At 50.3% G+C, this 16,126-nt stretch overlaps 1 protein-coding gene across 4 annotated transcripts in view; it reads right to left on the reverse strand.

The window, feature by feature from the left end:
• Positions 1–16,126, reverse strand: part of PKNOX2 (PBX/knotted 1 homeobox 2) — a 251,533-nt gene that overhangs the window by 172,173 nt on the left and 63,234 nt on the right. For all 4 annotated transcript variants that reach the window (XM_059414406.1, XM_059414398.1, XM_059414381.1 and 1 more), the window contains one exon: positions 10,684–10,753. The gene's annotated coding sequence lies outside the window, so the exon portion shown is untranslated. The remainder of the gene's footprint in view (positions 1–10,683; positions 10,754–16,126) is intronic.

Here is a 16,126-nt window from a genome sequence, read left to right on the forward strand (position 1 = left end):
AAAGGAAATCTAGCAGTAATGTCCTAAGCCCCAAAGCAGGGTCACGCATGCCTATGTTCCTTTAGTTTTCCCAATGACCCTGTAAGATGGGGTTTTTATTACTCTGTAACAGATAGGCAAACTAAGGCTAAGTAAAACATGTTTGGCGGAGGAAGTGGGAGCTCGAATCTGTTGGATGCTATTCTTCCAGATGTTTCCCAGACCACAGAATGGACACAGCAAAGGGAAGACAGAGCCAGACACCGGGTGGTCGTTTGCAGCCTTAGGTCCTTGCCTAGGTCTTGCCTCCCCAAGTTCTGCTGGCCCCTGGATGCCCCTAGGTGAAACCCTAGAAGTTGGTGCGAAACCACCCCAGGACCCAGGCTGAAGATGGCTAGCGGCCCTCTAGGACCTGGAAGGTTCTCTGTTAAGGACAGTTCAGACGGACCCTTAGTAGACCCATCCACAGCAGCCTCCCATCCCCTTCTCACCCTGGGTCCTTGCTTCAGCCTTGACTTACGTTTTGCATCCAGAAAGCCAGCACCTGCCCTCTGAAGTTCCAGGGACCGCCCAGGCCCTGACACAGTTTCCCTCTCAGGAGCTGGGAGCCCGGGTTCCATCCATTGCCGCCTCTACCACAAAACCTTCAGTGGCCTTAGGCGAGTGTTAACTCTTTTTGAGCCTCAGTTTCCCCATTCAGTACTGAGGAACTCACTGATCTCTAGGGTCCTTGAACATCCCATTGGCCTCTTTCTCACTCCCAAGATTTCCATATTTCCTCCCTGCCCCATTCCATAACAGCCAGGAGTCCCTTCCCTCAGGTAGGTCACCTGCAGGCTCGTCATAGGCCCTGGGGACCACAGGGGAGGCCATCCTATAATAAAGGGCTAGAAACTGGGAGTAGGCAGGCTACCACCAGGGCCTCTGTACAGCCTGGCCAGGACATGCTGGCCACCAGATTTGGGAAGGTGGCCAGGTCCCTGATTCAGAGCCACTCCCAGCTGCCTCAACTGAGAGAGCTCTGTGGGCAGCAGAAAGCACAGTCTTCTGGGCTCTGGAGGCCGCGCGTTCGCTGCTCCCTTTTCTAGCTGGGGAACAATGGTGTGTTGCTTCACCTCTCTGATTATGCCCGGCTCCCTGATTTGTTCTCTTCTGAGAGGACTTGTCTCAGAGGGTTGGTGGCAGGGTTACAATGGATAATGCATGAGAAACACCGAGGGCAGTGCCTATCACACAGCAGAAACTATTCTTCTTAAGTGCCCCCAACATTCTTAAGACAGCAGGACTCCCGAAGTACTTGACAGTCATGAGAATCACATGGTGAGGAAGAGAGCTGCCACCCACACTCAGCCAGTCACCAAGGCTGAGCAGTTTCATGATGAAAAAACCCCCCTTCTAGCAGGAAAGCTCACCCTGTCCCCCAGGGAGAGACCCAGGTGGGTCACTTGAATGTGATACACTTTTTTTTTTAATTGGGTCTAAAGTTATAAAACAACAGCAGGGAACTCCTCCTGCCTCTGCAGGTACTTGGGCCCAGGTGGGGATCAGGGGCATTAATTAAACTCACTCAACCTCCCCCACAAGACCGGTGGTCCCACGTCCCCAAAGCTTCTCTCCGTGCAGTCTCCTGCACAAGAACGGGGCTCCTCCTCACGTCCCAAGGCTGGAAAAGGATCCACCTGGTGGACCAACCTCACAGGCACCCTCAGACAAGTCCCCCCAGCCCCCCGGCGATGCCCACCCCAACCTAGCCTAATTCGGTCCTAAGTATTCCTAAGGTGCATTCCAATTTCCCGCTGTAATAAATGGCACAGAATGCAAATGGACGTGGATGTGGGACACAGATGTTTGCACTAATTTAATTGAGGGAACACCTTGGATTAAACACTTTGCAAAACACTCACAAATAGGTTCAGTGCATTCGGTAATGAAAAACCTCCCAGCCCCCTGGCACTTTGCTTCGGCTGCCTGGGGCTCCAGGAGCGCGGCTGGGAGTGGGAGGGTGTGGGGGAGAAGCCCAGAGCAGGGTGGAGACAAGATGCCTCCAAACACAGGGAGAGGCAAAGGAGCCAGTTCCTAGGAGGGCTTCCAACAGATTTTCCACCAGCTGGGGCTGACTCCACCAAGAGAAAGAATCTGGAAGGGCTGAGCGGGGCAGTAGGCAGCACCTGCCTCCCCATGTGGGTAACCACTCACCTGTAGGGGTCAGCAACAGGCAGGTGCCTCCCTGTCCTAAGGACTCAGTGCCAACCAAAGGCCTCACTGCCCACCTGGCTTATGACCAGTCACCCACCTGTAGAGGACTGAGGTCCCCAGGCCCAGAAACCCCATGGAAGATCAGCCTATTTGATCTTTTGGGCATGAGGGTGGGTGGAAAATACCTCTCAGAAATTGTGGTTTATTTGCAAGGCAGTGCTCATTTCTCTGAAGCTTCTTCCTCGCCTTCCCCTACAGATTAGGGGACTTCGAAAGCTCAAACCCTGTACATCTACCAATCTCCAATCGTTCCCTTCATTTTGCACCACCCATCTGTTCACCCCCTTAGCTCCGAGCCTGCAGAGAAGAATGAGGCTCCTTGGCCCTGAAGGAGAGTGCTGTGGCCTGGGTTGGGCGGGGGTGGGCTGAGAGCAGGGTGGCGTGGCAGACGCGCACAGGCGCAGGTGAGCTGCCATAAATGCCCTCAGGGAGGCGTACTTGGTAACCTGGGAGCCCAGGGACAGTGTGGCAGCTTGGCAGGAGAGGGTCAAAAGAAAGTGGAGAAAAGGGGAGAAGGATTCCTGGCAGAGGGAACAACCTTTGCAAAGATAACGAGGCACAGAAGTCTAGGCAATTGCAGACTCAGGAGAGACTTCCCACGTGGGTCCACTTGGGGGACGGTGGCACAAGGGAAGATGGGCCATTTTCACCAGCCCCTGCCCCCACCCCTGATAGTTCTCATAGTTGGGCAATCTACATCAGTTCCTATAATGATTGTTCTGTAAGTCTCAGAGTTCAAATCAGGCCAGGATGATTTTATATTCCTGAAAACAGAATCCCTAATTTTCAAACACAATGATCACTTCAAGTGTAATAACCATTATAATAATAACCTCTTATACTTGTATAGTGCTTCATAGTTTATAAACCACTTTCACATATCTCTTATAATCCTCTATCAACAGCCCTTCGAGAAGGATAGAATAGGTAGTTTCAGTATTCTGGCTTTCTGGATGAGAAAATTAATCCCAAGTTCTCAGCTACGTAAATAACAGAACTAGGGTCCAAACTCAGGTCTATGTGACACCAAAGTGCATGCTTGTTCACTCGTTCAATCATTCAGTTATTCAGCCATTCAGTGAATCATGGAGCACTGGTTGAACACCTATTATGTACCAAGAAACACTTCAGACTCAGAGCATGGACAGCATGGTGGGGATATTAAGATGAGTAAAAGCCTAGTGCAGAGACAGCATACTGACAGATATACCCGGACTGACAGGGAAACAGCAAGGCAAAAGCAGAGCACTAAAACCCAGGAACCAAGAAAAACACAAAGTCACTCTTTACAAAACTGCCTCACTCATACACACACACCCTGCTGACTGCGTTCACACACATAACACACCCATGTGATGACATACATGAATATAAAGGAGCCATATCTTCTGGGCTTCCCTATGCTCTCTAGCATGGAATGCAGACTCCTCCACACCTGACATCTCCACCACTAGCTGGGCAACAGTTCAGACCCAGCAGCTGGAGGCACACTATGGGGCTGAGTTTTGCCCCATCCTATAGCATGTATAAGCATTCCAGCACTGTGTGAGCCCTGTTGTCATGCAGCAAAGGCGTGATACACTTCTAGGCTGGCTGGCTGGGTGATGGATAGATGAGTGAATGGATGGATGGATGGATGCTGGATGGATGGATAGGTAGGTGGATGGATGGATGGATGGATGGGCAGATGGGTGCATGGATAGATGGATGGATGGATGGGTGTGGGTGGATAGATGGGTGGTAGATGGATGCATGGATGGATGGATGGATGGATACATGGATGGATACATGGATCGTGGGTGGATGCATGGATGGACGCATGGATAGATGGATGGATGGACGGATGGATGGTGGATGGATGCATGGATGCATGGATGAATGGACAGGTGGATGGATGATGGATGGATGGATGGATGGATGGGTGATGGATGGTTGGATGGATGGTGGATGGATGAAAGGATGGTGGATGGATGGATGGGATGGGGAGGGACACTGGGAAGCACAGGAGCTTTTGCCTAGCTAGAGGTAGATCCTGTTGGGGCCCTGCCAGTGGGCCCAATTACAGCTAAACCCTGCTTTGCTTTCTGATGAGGACAAATGAGTCTCAGGTCCCTCTACAAAAACAGTACCCACCTCACAGAACTTATGTCAGAATGGGTGATGGGAGATGCTGACACATGAAGTGCATGACCTAGCCCACAGAGGTAATACCTTCCCAGCCAGGAAGTAAAGGAAATGGACAGGGAGCTAACTCTGCAGAGACTCAACAGAAATCAGTCTCCTGACTTCCCACTACCATCACCCAGCCTGGGGCTTTAAGGGCTTCCCAGAGAATGCCTCTCCATCACACCACCCTCTTCTCCTAGCTTCATTCATTCTTTTTTTTTTTTTTTTAAGATTTTATTTATTTATTGACAGAGAGAGATCACAAGTAGGCAAGCAGAGACAGAAAGAGGGGGAAGCAGGCTCCCTGCTGAGCAGAGAGTCTGATGAGCAGAGAGCAGAGAGGCTCAATCCCAGGACCCTGAGATCATGACCTGAGCCAAAGGCAGAGGCTTTAACCCACTGAGCCACTCAGGTCCCCTTCATTCATTCTTTTTTTCATTCGACCAACCTTACAGGGTGCCTATGATGGCCAGGCCTGGTTCTAGGTACTAGGATTAGGAGAAGAATAAGATTTCGTCCTTAACTTGGATAGACAAATAACTGTGCTTGAGTTCCTGGGATGACAAGGAGGACACAGCAGTGTTTCACAAAAGGCAGGGAACCTCTGGGAGGAGGTAGTCATAGAGGAGATACGTGAGCTGGGTATTACAAGAGGAACAGGGTTACCAGGTCAGGAAGATTCCAGACAGAGCACATAGCACTTGCAAAGTCTCTAGGGTGTGAAGTTATACAGAGTATCTGGAGGCAATCGAGCAACTAGGCATATTGGGGGTATCAGGAGTAGGAAAGTACCCTTGTGTCTTAGTGTCTATCAGTAAAAGGGAGGAGGAAACAGCAAAGAGGGGGTAGGAGATGAAACTGGAAAAGTAGACAAGAGCTGAGCGTGGAAGCCTGTGATCAGTCAGGCCAAGGAGATTGTAGACAGGAAAGCCCCACCATCGTGATGGAGCACAGGTGGGGCCGGTCAGATGCAATGGCATGAATTAGGTTCCCACCAGTCAGGCACAGTGTTAGGCTCCTCCGTATATAGGAGGCTCTCCTTGGCTAACTCTGATGATAAATGAATTTGACGAGGTATTTTCCTCTTTGATTCAGGCAATTATCCCTGGAGAAATGGCCAATCTGGGAGCAATCTTTCCTTTCTGAAGAGCCAGACTGGCTGGCTAAGAGCAAAAGTGGGAGAGGGCTCCCCCATGGCCGTCACCCACCACCACCCGCAGCCACAACTACTGGGAGCCATGCTTGGAAATCCTTTACAATGTCCTGGGGATCCGGGAAGAACTTGAGAAGGGATAATGGTGGAGGTCACAGGAGCCACAGAGGAAGTAAAAATGGTGGCCTAAATCCCTTGGGCCAGACAAAGATTTATAAGCCTGCATTTCTAGTAAACAGGACAGAAAGGCAAGATGGGTGGTGGCCACCACCTTGTCGTTCTCAAACCCTCAAACCTTCTCCAGTCCCGCTCACAGCGGGCCAGGTTCTCCCTCCCCTCCTTTCTCTTCTCCCCCTCCCTTCTTTCCCTCCTTCTCAGCTCCTCTCCAGAAAGGTTTATGGAGCCGACTTCAAATAGCCCCCTCTCCTGCAGGCATAGTCACACCAACTGAAAGGAGATTTAATTAGCAAAATCTCGTTAGGCAAACGAAATTATCCGTAAGACAATACTCCTCTGGACAGGGGGTATGATTAAACAAAGCCATTAATTGAGAGAGTCGCTTTGGCAGCTCCCCGGATGCATTCATCTCTGGGCAGGCTCCACTTTGCCTCCTTGGGCCAGAGGAACAGATTCTGCGTCCTCCCCGCCGGCCCCACCCGCTCCCCACTTCATCTCCGCTCTTGCAGAGCCCCTCCAGTTGGGGCTGCAGACCTCGGCATCTCATCAGCGGCCGGGCTGCCGCCAGATTCCTGCTAAAGTGCCTTGATTGCATAATGTCTATTTGCATAATGTAAATTGCAATCTCCTAGCTCGGGAGGCAGGAATCACAGAACAGCCATTATTTTTTACCACTCCACAAAAATTCTACATTTAGAAAGCAGATTTGCAGCTCAGAAAGCCGTATAAATCTGAATCCGCCAGAAACGCCATTAAATCACACCAATTAAGCTGGACCAACGAAGAGCCCCTGTCACTGTTCTCTGCACACTCAAGGACTCCCCGCCCAGATGGAGACCACAAGAAACTGGAGGCTGTGGCAGCCGGGCTGGGAGCAGGAACTGCAAGAGGCAGGAAATTCTGTCTTATAAACCTCAGCACACCTCCCGACCCCAACCACAGGTGTCCATCAAGACCTGGAGGAGACAGGATGAGAGGCAGGTGGAACGAGTCTGAGTTATTTCTGAAAGACGACTACCTCCGTGTCAAGCTCAGCCCGTACCTTCTAATTAAGTTCTTCTTTCCAGCTTATCTCTTCACTCAGACAAACGATCCAGTGGGCAAAGCATCCCACGACGGGCACCGAGACTACCCCGTCAAGCAGTCACAACTGTCCTGACACCAGCAAGACCCCACGTGACTGCCCCCACAACAATGATCGACCTGACCCTCGCTGCCCACCTGCATGTACCCACCGACCTTTGTCCTACATTTTCCTTATATAAACCTGGATATATTTTCAGCACTTTGGAGACAGTCTTTGTGACGTGAGCCCGCTGCGGGCCTCACTGAAATAAATCCCTTTCTTGTTTCCCCACCGCTCCTGTCTCTGCCTGTGGATTTCGTCAGCAGCGAGTGGCCAGACCTGGTCTGCTTGGGACCCCCCCTGGGGCCAGTTGCTCTCCCACTCCTGCACCCCAGCTACACATCTTAAGCTCATTTGACTGGTTTCTGGTGGCACAGGCCTTCATTTCATGCAGCGGGAGGACATGTTATCAGGAAGAAGTCTGCACCCTTAGCAGAGGAAGAGGGGAGATCTAAGGTGTTTTGCACATGGGGCAAAACATCCATGCCTTTCATAGCTCTTCTGTGACTTTTCCTCTCTTCTCCCAAGTCCCTTCTGGCCAAGGGTAAGAAACAGTAGGAGAAATCCTGCTCAGACTGGGCTGGGCTGGAGTCTGAGCGCTTTTTAAAAGCTGTTTCCTAGCGGTCACTGGGGAGAGAGAGGTGAGTCACATGGTGCCTGGAAAGGGGCATTCTCTGGGACAACAAGGCAAGATCCCAGCTCCCCCTCTGCCAGCCCTGCACCTGGTTACTCTTTTGCCTCTTTATTGCTCATTCAATATTCATTTGTCAAAGGGCAAGATGCTAATGTGTATTATTAAAATATCAATAGTTTATGAGTGAACTTTTATGGAGGGTACAGTTAAAGGAAAGATTCTTGACCATCCCTTGTCAGGAGTAAAGGAGAGAAACAATCTTTTCCAACTCCGCTTCTTATTTATTTCTTGGGTGGAGGAATGACTGAACCATTTGGAGGAGCTATTGTGTGCCAAGAATGGCTACAGTGCTCTCACAGGCTACCTTCCCGCCGGTCCCCACAGCGGTCCTGGGAAAGGCGTACGGTCCCATGTGTATTCCGGACGTGAGCGATCTGCAGACCGAGCAGATGGGCCCGGATCACGAAGGTGCTAAGTCGGAACCCAAACTCTTGCTCTTGGATTTCAAACCCTAACTACCCCCCTCCCCCACCAAGTTGGAGCCTTGAAAATACAAATGAGCTTTATGTTTTCATCTGTTGCTTCATGTGTTCAAATTAAACATTCATTTCCGGGCCCAAGTTTCCAACCCCCCACACCTTTTTATCAACCAAGCCCATTTACCCTTCTCCTCCCTGCTCCCTCCCTTTCCAGCGTTAGCCATTCCCTGATCTCAGCCCCTCAGGAACACGAATTGGTTCTGTCTCCACTCTTTTGTTGCTTGAGTTTTGTTTCTATCCTCTTAAGTCACAAGGCATTCAGGCACTCAGATTCTCTTCCAAATTCAGGTGCATCCGGGTCAGGAAAATGACAAAGGAAAGGGGGCCCGGTCCCTTAATGTTGCAGGTTCTAGCATGTGGCCGAAGGGCAGGAAGGAGAGGAGAGGACGTGGGGTCAGATAGGAAGGGCTGCCCAGACTTCCCCAGTCCCCAACACAGCCCCAGTTGCCTCTTAATTACTGATCTTTGACACAAACCTCCCCCAGCTTGGGAGGTAGGCCTTTGTAACTGCCCCAGTCAAGAGAACATGGTGGAAAAGATGCTACTTGACCTTGGCAATACGGCTCCCACCTGGCTCTTGTTCGCTTTTGGGTGGGGTGCTCCCCCTTGGTGTCCAGCCACCATTTTTCAAAGAAACCTGAGCCATAGGGAGTGGTCACATGGGCCTGCCTGGCAGCCTCAGCTAAGATCTCAGCCAACAGCTCGTACCAGCCCCCCAAGTTATAAGTGAATGAGCCTTCAGATGATTCCAGCACCCAGGTTTTCACTTGCCTCACCTGAGGTCTCAGTCCCAGGGGAACAGGGACAGGGCGTCCCTAAAGTGCCCTGTTTGAATTCCTGATTCACAGAACATGCGCATAATAAACGTTGTGAAGATGCTGAGTTTTGGGGTGGCTTGTTACACAGCGGAAGTGACTGGAACACCTCTGGGATTAAATTGAATGTTTTTGGTTTCCTTCTCAAGTCCAGCCTTCCCTGGTGTTCACTCCAAGACTTCAGGCTATGCCTTCCTCATCTGGTCCCAGGCCCCCTGAGCCTGCCCCCTCTCCTCTTCCTCCCTCTCCAAAACACAGGACGCTCAAGCCTGAGGCAGCCTTGGCAAACACTCCCTTGAAAGAGCATTTGACTCTTGCCACCTCAGAATCCCAGCGCCCAGAGAAGCCTGCTTGTCCTTGCTCCTCAGTGTGGGTCCAAGAGCGTGTCCCTGTGAGGGAGCTCGCCCTGGGTGCGTGTGGCCCAGAGCCAGGCACGGGTGCTCTCGGAGGCAGGGAGGGAATGTGCAGACCTATTCCCTCACACTCTCCACTCTCATTAAGGTTCACGCTCAGCTTGCTTCTCTCCTACTTGACTTGACTTATGAGGTCCCTTTAACCTCCCGAGCAGGAGACATGATTCTCACAAAGGCCTTTCCACTGAGGCTCCCCCAGCCTCCCAGCCGCATCTCCTAGGTAGGCTTTCCGGGAACAGGATCAGGACGGAGGGAGGCACCCTTCCCCACCCACCACCTCCCCAGGGCCCCCAGGGCTCCAACCCCTCCAGATCCTGGGCTGCAGAGGAGGTGCCCTGGGAGCCGCAGCCCGTCAATCACAGAGGCGACCAGCACTGAATCGCAGGCCATTAGGCGGGAGGGCCGGCGCCCTGCTCACTCACCGGGCAGCCATTGGCAGGATGTTAGACGATCGCATGGCGGCCATTCTTATGATTTATTCAAATACTCATTACAGTCAATCTATTTTTACACAGAGGTGAAGATGTGCACTGATAACGGTTAATCATTTATAATTCCCTGGACTGGTTGGAAGCCAACGTCCTCTCAGAGGCGTGGCGGCAGCCCAGCCTCCGGGAGCCCCAGAAGCAGGGTGGGAAGCTCCGTAGCCCAGGGCAACCCAACCTTCCGGCGGACATTTGCAGAGCAGAGACCAGGTGGAGGGTGCCGTGGGGACAGAAAGACATGGGAATCCCAGACTGTCCTCCAGGAGCTCACAGCCTCACTGGGGGGCATGTGGGAAGGTGCGGGCCAGAGGGGCACTTGGCGTGTGAGTGCGGCAAAGCTCGGGGAGAGGAAGAGAGAGCACTTCTAGCTGGAGTTACCAAGGAAGGGTTCGTTGAGGAGCCCAGACTTGGGCTGGGTTCCTCCAGGTGGGTGGGCTTTCACCGAGTGGGGGCCAAAATGACACATAACGCCGATGGTGGGGCCATAACTGTGCCGATGTAAAGGACGCCACCAGCAGGGTCTCCCTTCCCCTCCCCCACAACCCCCTGGAAATAAACCAAGGTGTAACAACAAATGCGGGCTCTGAACCAGCCCACTTCCTCCGCTCACTGCCTCCCCGGCTCAGCCCACAGATGACAGTGGCTGGGTTGGCCTTGCAAACCCAAGAGCTTCCCTCTCCGACACTCATGAAACACATGACACATCAACTCCACCTTAATGCACAATCACTAAAGTCTAATTAAGTAGGATGTCATATTACAGGGCTTCTTTGTCACATTCAGACCTAATCTAATTAGAAGTCCACCGTATTTTACGTTCTGACCCATTGTTGGGTATCGCTCTTGCACAATGCATGGCTGTTAAAGATCAGGTTCAGGGCTGGTCCTTAACCTGTAACCTCATTGAGTCAGCATGGAAACACTGAGCACAGTTACTTACAGTTCACAGTTCCTTTTCTGGTGAGCGGCATGGAGGACAGGAAGCCTCAGAATCCTCCTCCGGACTTCACCTGCCAATGAAAGAAAAGGTTTTTATAGATGTGTATGATTCTGCTGGAAGTGAGAGCCGAGGTGGGGCAGAGGGAAGCCTCAGAGTGGGTCTGCTGTGGGAGCAAAGCCAGGACTCTATTCCCACAGTGCCGAGTGGGAACATTTCCTGATGAAGGGACTCCGGGTGCAGGACAACTATTGGTTAGGACAGCTAACCAGGACGGAGAGAGAGGATCGCTCCCTCCTTACCTGCTTGGTGCCTCAATTTCCTGTGAGTTTCATCCCCTTCCCTATAGGAATCCCGGAGAAAAACAGGCTCATGGCTGCTGAGAGCCCTGAGCTGACCAAAGCAATAATCATTTACTGATGCCTCCGGTCTGATGGAGGACCCCATGCAGGGGGACAGAGCTGTGCAGCCCCCATGAAAGCTTACAACCTATACGGGGAAGGCTGCACAACACTGGCAAACCACAAAGCCAAGACTGTTGTTTACCGCAGGATTAAGGAAGGTCCCAATGGAGGAAAGAATGTTCAAGGAAAGGTGAGGTGTCCAAACTGGGATAAAAGGGAAAGAAGTTGCCTGGAGAAGCATAATGAGGGTAAGACTGGAAAGATAAAGAATGTGACTGCTTTTAATTCTCTTTCTGGAAGAAAGTAATAACAACAACAAGAAAAACCCAGCACGGGCACCTCTGGGTGGCTCAATTAAGTCTCTGTCTGCCTTTGGCTCAGGTCATGATCCCGAAGTCCTGGGATCGAGTCCACATCGGGTTCCCTGCTCAGCAGGGAGTCTGCTTCTCCCTCTGTCCTTCACCCTGCTTGTGCTCTCTCTTGATCTCTCTCTCTCTCAAATAAATAAAATCTTAAAAAAGAAAAAGAAAAACCCAGCACAAGCTTATCATGTGTCTGCTCCATGGTCTACACTGGCTGGGTGCAGCAGGAATAACACCCAAGGGTGGGTCCTGGTATAGAAGTGCTGCCACGCTGTCACTGGGGAATAAGATGACCTACATAGAACAGCATCAGAGATGAGACCATATGCACAGCAGTGCTGAACTGTGTGGTAGGGACTATAATACTCTCTCCACAGAGAAAGGAAGTTGGCGAGAGCTGAGGCACTCAAGGAAGTATTCAGGAGGAGGGAGAACACGAGTGGGGCTTTGGAGACCAGACAGGCAAGGTTTGGCTGGTAGACGGGAGCAAGAGGGCATTCCAAGAAAGGGAGCAATCCAAGCAAGGATGAGGGGGAGGGGGCAGCATGGAATGCCCTAGGCAATGCAGATGCTGGTCTGCCTGAGAGGGACCAAGGAGGAACCAACACTGAGTAAGCCAGTTGGGGCCAGAACATCAGGACTCTGAGAAGTCAGGCTTGGGCCAGAAGCTGGTAGAGCCATTTAGTTTTTCAACAAGGAAATGACACGGAGAAGAGGAGCCCCCTCACCTGCCCCAACCCTTTGGAATCTTCTTTTTAGGGTGCCTAGGTGGCTCAGTTGGTTAAGCAACAGCCTTCAGCTCAGGTCATAATCCTGAAGTCCCAGGATCAAGCCCCACATTGGGTTCCCTGCTCAGTGGGGAGTCTGCTTCTCCTTCTGGCCCTCTCCTGCTCATGCTTACTCTCATTCTCTTTCTCCAATAAATAAATAAAATCTTTTTAAAAAAAGATCTTCCTTTTAATTAAGACAGAGAGGCTTCTTGGAAGAAGAGGAGTTTCAGATAGATAATTCAGGCATGTGGTATAGTGTGATGTGCTCATGGAAAGAAAATGTCCCTTTTGTTCATGATGACGTCCACCAGGCTGAGGCCCTTCCTCTGGGGCTGTCTACTAACATCTGCATGACTGAGGTTAATGGTTCAAGGAAGTTCCTCTGAGGTAAGTGCAGAACCCTGGACTGCAATTCCTTAAAGACAGGACCACATCTCATGCAGCGGTGAAGCCCCAGAACCTAGCAGAGGGCCCAGGATGTATTGGGTTTTCAGTATTGTCTGTTGAAATGTTCATTGGTAGACCCTGTTCCTTCCCAACAGAATCCATAACCAGCAGCTCAGAACCAGACATGGGTTGGCAATGGTCGGCCATGGGCTCCAACTTAGAGTCTTGTAAACAACAGACACACTGCTACTGAGCATACGTGAACTCAATGTAAGAAGTGTCTAGACTGAATTGCACGCAGTAGCACTTTATCCCTGCTCTCTGGGATTGACTCTTGAGCCGCCAGCAACTTAGAAGAAGATATGGCAGACTTGCCTTTTGCATATGCTGCGAAACTGGGAAGGACAGCCGCTCCTGGAGAGATGGATTCAAGAGTGTTATAAAGCTTTCAACAAGCTGCAAGAATGGGCCAAAATGAAAAAGTCCATTTTTTTCTCTACCAGTTTTTGCACAATAAGATCATGACAGCCATAAAAGAAATAATTCTGAAAACAAAGAAATACAGCCCACAATCCTATCATCACTCTAAACCACCAAATTACTATATCCCATGTCCACATGAAAATCCATTTTTATTTTTTACAGAATTGTAGAAAAAGGTTTGACAAGAATATATACACCAAATCCCACTCTTATATTCAAAAATCAATTGCAGAAACACAGAATAGGGTAACCTGGTTTAAAAAAGAAAAAGAAAGAAAGAAAGAAAGAAATGGTTCAGGTGATTAGAATTTAATATAAGTTTGGGATGAGCCCAGAGTGTGTTGCTGCAAACACGTTACCTGTGATCTTAGGTTGTATTAATAGCCACACAGTGTCCAACTGAGGGATAAACAGTCCCCTCACTTCAGACTTATCAATCCATATTGGTTTAAGACGCAGTTCAGCATTATATCTTAATAACTTTGACAGAGAAGAGGAGAGGTGAACAAAGATGACCGACCAGTAGCTAAAAGTCCAAGCTCTGGAGTCAGACTGCCCAGTTTTCTGTCCCGACTCCACTACTTACTAGTGGCACGACCAAGGAGAGGTTGCTTAACGTCTCTCTGCCTCAGTTTTCCCTCTGCAAAATCGGGCTAATAAGGGTTCCAGCTCTAAGGTTTGAGTGAGGATTGAATGATTCTGTAAGCTGCAAAGCACTTAGAACCGTGGCTCACACAAAATCACCACTCCCTGAACACTAGCTCTTTAATGCTATTTTGTTGGGTGTTATTTTCATTACGAGGAGGCTGTGCAGTAGAAGATATGAGAGAAGAAATAAGACTCCTGCTTATGTTTGTCCCTCTTTAAGATTGCCTGTCCTTCTCCCACATGGTGGCCCTCCAAATATTTGAAGCAACTGTATGAAAGAGGGGCTGTGTGACTCTAGACAGTAGGATCAGGTCTAATTGCTAAATGTTAGAGGAAGTCAACCTTCATTTCAATGTAAGGGAGAAGTCTAGCAATGGGAACCATGCAAAAACGGGTAGGCTTCCTAGGAAGGTAGTGAGCTCCCCAGCACTGCAGGGAGACTGTACTGGGTGAGAAGCTGCCCCACAGTGTGATTTCCCAGACGTGGCTTTGCCCATCTTTGAAATGTTAAAAAAAATCAGGAGACTGATAGAGTTTACAAAATCATGTACTGAGAAAGCCTTACTCCTGTCTTCGTTCACCATGGTTTCATGTAGTAATTCAACCCCCCAAAGGAAGAAGAGTAACAAGGACCATTCTTTGAACGGAATAAATAGAGCAGTGTGGGAAGCATTCCCTCTCCGCCCTCTCTTCCTGTCTCTATCTCTTTGTCTGCCTGCTCTTCTCTCTCTCCCTCTCCCTCTCTCTTTCACACACACACACACACACACACACACGTGAACATGCAACCTCTCCACACTGGCCTTTTTTTTCACTCATGACCATGCACCCGTGGAGAAGTCTGCGTAACTTGGCGCTGACCCGTGGACGCAGGCTGGGGAACCACCTGTGTGCTATGTATGTTAGGGCCTTCCAAAGCCAGCAGGGGGGCCTGGCAGGCAAGCCGTCATGCCAAAAACCTGCACACAAGCAGCCACGCCATCATGGAACCAGAACTGAAACTCAGGTCTGAAAACAAAAAGGAACTATAAATAAAATGGACCACTCACGTTTATTAATATGAGGAAACTGGTGAAATGATGAATGAGGGAGGAGTTGTTGAAAGCTCGTGTTTGTCTGGGAACAATGTAGAGAGAGGGGCAGGACAAAGCTTCCCATAGGAGGTAGCACGTGCTCCGGGAAAGCTGAGCAGCACCAGGAGGTACCCCTAGGTAAGTTGGGAGGGTGGAAAGAGAGAAGCCTGGGGCTTGTGAGGATGAGTTTAACCGAGAGAGCGCCCCTAACAGAGAGGTGTCAAGACACGGGTTCATGCCCCTCCTTACTCCATCATTGATGTGCAATCTTGGACAAGGAACTTCAAATCCCTCCATGCCTCAGTTTCCCCATAGGCAAAATGATAGGGTTAGACTACCAGATAATCCTTAAACCAAACTTCTGTCTGACATCTACACACCTCAGAGGCTGCCCAGACTAACCTGCCAGGGAGGGCGCTAAGTCTCATTCTAAGGAGCTCAGTATCTCACCCTGGTTAAGAGTCAAGATGTGGGAGCCAGAGGGAGTGCTGGGTTCAAACCTGGGGCCATCCCTTACCAAACCTTCATCTATACAAACCTCAATTTTCTCATCTTTAGAAGGGGGGTAATAGTAGCATATTTAAAAGAGCCGATGCATCTAGAGCATAGTAATAATAAATGAGGGCTACTTTTTTTTTAAGCGTTAAGATTTAATGGCTGGCAGCAGCTGAATGGAAAGGGAGAAAGAGGCAAAGCAAGAAGGTTGAGGACTTCTGCATTCATCCCACTGCCCATGAAAGCATTTCTGCCCTTGCCCTAGCCAGACCTTTGGGATGACGACAAATTATGAAAAGCCATTCTTGGACACCAAGAGTCTCTCTGAATGCTCTTCTTCTCTGAAAACCCCTCCATGGGCATATGAGCAAAACTTCCGAGAAAGACAAAACATGAACAGACCGTTCCAGGAGGAAACCCCGGAAGGACCCCACGCCCATCCAGACGGTGTGTCCTGGGTGTCCCACCACATTGTCAAGTCTCCTTTCTGTTCCCCTGTGCTCCCCTCATCACCTGACCACAGCTTGCGGCTGCTTACATTTGTTGAATGAGGTTGGCAGTCAGAGTGCGGTGAGCCCTGGCCACCAGTCTCTAAAGTACACAGTACCTGGGTAATTGAATACTGATAAAATGGCCCGGCATTAAATTCTTTACTCTGAGATGCATCCCACCTGGCCATTCCCAAAGCCTGGGAAAAAACGGAGGCTCAATTCCATACCTGTTTTCAGCCCCCACAGGCGCCACACAGTCCTGGCCGGCCAGTTACAGAGGAACTGGAAAAGGTCCCTGAGTCACGGTCCCCAGGCCCTGCCTGGGCCCGAGCC

Source organism: Mustela nigripes, chromosome 1 (genome assembly GCF_022355385.1).
Source record: "Mustela nigripes isolate SB6536 chromosome 1, MUSNIG.SB6536, whole genome shotgun sequence".
In the NCBI taxonomy this organism is placed as follows: Eukaryota; Metazoa; Chordata; class Mammalia; order Carnivora; family Mustelidae; genus Mustela; species Mustela nigripes.